Below are 3,619 nucleotides of genomic sequence, written 5' to 3'. Positions count from 1 at the left end.
TTTTTTACTTTTATATTGGAGTATAGTTGATTTACAATGTTGTATTAGTTTCTATACTTCTTAATATTAATGTGCATGGGCACTACCTGGGGTCTTCTTAAAATACAGAAGCGAATGAAATAGGTCTAAGTTGGGGTCTGAAATTCTGCATTTCTAGAAAGTTCCCAGGTGATGATGCTAGTGTGTAGACCACGCTCAGTGGTGAGGGATTAGTACAATAACTATTGGAAGCTTTCTGTGTGGCAGAAGAAAGAGTTTTCAACAGAATGTGGATTATTCTCTCCATTCCACCTCCCACCCCCCAAATCATGGTTTTCTATTTTTTCCAAATTGGCATACAATGATTGATTTTCCTATGAAAATGAATACATAGGATCTCACTGCAATTTATTTATGTAAATTTAACACTATAAAATTTGGAAGAGTTTAACATTTGCAAATGCATTTCAATTTAATGATACGTTTCTTGTGACACCATGCAGCTTGTCATCAAGGCATGGATGTACATAGGATGGAGCAGACAGCAAAGAAAAAGTGGGATGATCCTCAGCGGGGAGTGACACAAACTAAAAAGAAGGCTATCTGACACTACCGTTCATCCAAAATGACATGAAAGGTGACCAAGGAATTCGACTATCTCTAGTCATGGCTCCAGGAATATTTGGTATCAGGGGCCCAGAATCTGTGATATCCCATTATATGGATAAAGAGATGAGGCATTTGGTTTATAGTTTAAAATCCTATCCCAAGTGGTGGGGTGACTGGGGTATAAGACTCGTTACTATATTAGAAATTCAAAACTAGGAACTAAGATAAATAAACTCCCTCTTCCATGGGTAGGAGAGAGGACTGAACCCACTTGAAGGTAGCTGTAGTTGGGAGATAATACTAAGCCTCAGCTAAGTTGTTTTAATAAGCTGTACACTTTCTTCCTTATGTCAGTTTAAGAGAGTGCAGGACAAATCAGTTATAACTAACCTTTAGAGATTATTTTTGAAATAGGCCAGTGGGGACTGCAGGAATGCCACTGTGTCTCATTTGAATGCAATCATTATTTATCTGGATAGTAGGTAGGACTTCTATATTTTCATTAACATTAATTTTTTTGTATCTCCTTTCATGGAGAATATTGACACTTTATGAATATTTGAAAGCCTTTTTGAAAATCTAAATAGTATTCACTTGTATGTCTTGTTTGTATGATTATTTAACATCTACTTTCAGGGAGAAGAAACATTTCTTCCCCACTCTTGATAGCTTCTCCCCTGTAGGGGGAGCTCTGCTAGGGCACACACCTGCCCCTCACTACCTCCTCACTCCCCTGAACATCAGTATTGGAATAAACTGGGCCTGGGAAACATGGCCTCTGCTCCTTTTCTTGTGGGTTCCGCTTGCCTACAAAAGTCAGATACTCTTGGCTATGGGGTTACTTTACAAGCAAAGGCTCTGACCCATGGAAAGTCTTGTGGTGGTCCAGGGTTGTGGATAACTGGAAGGCTATATCTTTCCAATTTTCTGGGATTAACAGTAGGAAATCTATTATTGCTGTTTGTCCAAGTCACATTCTCCAATTCCAGCATTAGTAGTGGTAATGATAATATTTTGGTCCATACCTGTGTAATCTTTTATCTTACTTCTCAGTTGTTTCAGACGTTGGCAGAGAGGTGAGGTAGTATTTACTTGGCATACCTTTGAACCCAAACATTCATTACCATCACTCCTTCAGAAAATTCCAAAAGTCTTGTTATAACAGGAAATGTGTTGTTTCCTCCTTATGATTAGTGTACCTGGATTCTAATACTTATGAATAACCATCTCAAAATCAAGACTTTGGGAGTTTGGCTAGAGAAAATTGGCATTCAAGCTCCAACTTGTACTCCACTACAACTGAGTAAACTTTCGAACTTAATCTTTTTGAATCTCAGCTATTTAATCGATAAAATGGGGATCAAAAAGTCTGCTGTCTACCTTAGATTGTGTCTGCAAGGTTAAAATTGATACATGTGAAAATATATTGACAAACATAAAGCACTGAACAAGTGTGTGTTATTATTGTAAGAACTCTTTATATGTGTATGTAGGCAAACGTACATTGAAAAAACATATGATATTGCTTTTGATTGTATTCAAATTGCTTCACTTCATAGAAAGCTGGAATTTAAACCATTTATTTTTTCTACATACACTATTAACCCTTATTCATTGAGTCAGTCTTATTGCATACCATAATATCCACTTCTTTCTAGAGTTACTTTTTGCTATGTATGTTAAGAATGTATCATTTTAAAATCTAAACACTGTGATTGGCTGAAAGTATTTCCTCTTCTCATTTTAAAAGTGAATTATGTTTATAGCACTTATGCGGTTTTCTTAAATGATGTAAATATCACCTTGTTTTGTTGCACATTTTTAGATTTATTACTTTTAGTTCTTCGAGGTGTCAAATAACATTTGTTAGTCTTATTTCAGTACAGGTACCTTTAAAATGTCAACCAAACAGATGTTCTACTATAAACATGAATAAAAATGAGGGCATAGTGAGACTAAATATAGGATATTATACTATGTTAATATTAATATTACTTAAGATTCAGTAGTGATGAAATTATATGTAATTAATGAAGATGACAAGAAAAACTCCCACATTTATAATTCTTTAAAACAATGTTGGGCTTTTAATGTTGTAACTTTTCAAGGTTAAGAAGTGATTTAATAATTTTTTAAAAGCAAGATTATGGGAAAAAGTTAGATATGATTTCTAGTGTTATTTTGATTATTTCTGATTTCTGATTCTGATACCGACTTCATTTTTGATTCTGATTTTAATAGTGCTAAATTGCAGTACCATCTCAAGTTCAATATCCAAGTGGATGTTCTACATTAATAATATATGCATATTACTTACCTCATAAAAAGGTGAGGAGAAAAACTCATGCTATCAAAGAAGAGAAAACATAAATGCCATTTTTTTGCTGTTTTGTATTCATCATAGCACCTAAATAATTTGAATTTTTAAAAAAAATTGTAACTAGTTGAAAAAATAAACCAAATATGTTCAATTAAATTATCACGTAATCGTCAGGTAGGATAATCCTTACCTGTTTCTCCTTTTGGAGAACAGAATACACAAATGGGCAGAAGACCTAAATAGACATTTCTCCAAAGAAGACATACAGATGGCCAACACACACATGAAAAGATGCTCAACATCACTCATCATCAGAGAAATGCAAGTCAAAGCCACAATGAGGTATCACCTCACACCAATCAGAATGGCCATCATCACAAAGTCTGGAAACAACAAATGTTGGAGAGGGTGTGGAGAAAAGGGAACTCTCCTGCACTGTTGGTGGGACTGTAAGTTGGTACAGCCACTATGGAAAACAATTTGGAGATTCCTTAAAAAACTACAAATAGAACTACCATATGATCCAGTAATCCCACTACTGGGCATATACCCAAAGAAAACCATAATCCCAAAAGAAACGTGTACCATAATGTTTATTGCAGCACTATTTACAATAGCCAGGACATGGAAGCCACCTAAATGCCCATCAACAAATGAATGGATACGGAAGATGTGGCATATATATACAATGGAATATTACTCAGCTATAAA

General features: G+C 34.9%; 1 non-coding gene across 1 annotated transcript; it reads left to right on the top strand.

The window, feature by feature from the left end:
* The first annotated feature begins 3,075 nt into the window (after window positions 1–3,075).
* On the top strand, window positions 3,076–3,178 carry LOC130830649 (U8 small nucleolar RNA). The gene has a single exon (XR_009047823.1). It is a non-coding gene; the product is annotated as a U8 small nucleolar RNA (small nucleolar RNA).
* The last annotated feature ends 441 nt before the right edge of the window (window positions 3,179–3,619 follow it).

Source organism: Hippopotamus amphibius, chromosome 10, assembly GCF_030028045.1.
Source record: "Hippopotamus amphibius kiboko isolate mHipAmp2 chromosome 10, mHipAmp2.hap2, whole genome shotgun sequence".
In the NCBI taxonomy this organism is placed as follows: domain Eukaryota; kingdom Metazoa; phylum Chordata; class Mammalia; order Artiodactyla; family Hippopotamidae; genus Hippopotamus; species Hippopotamus amphibius.
Note: the sequence above shows the minus strand (reverse complement) of the source record. Positions and strands in the feature narration are given on the sequence as shown.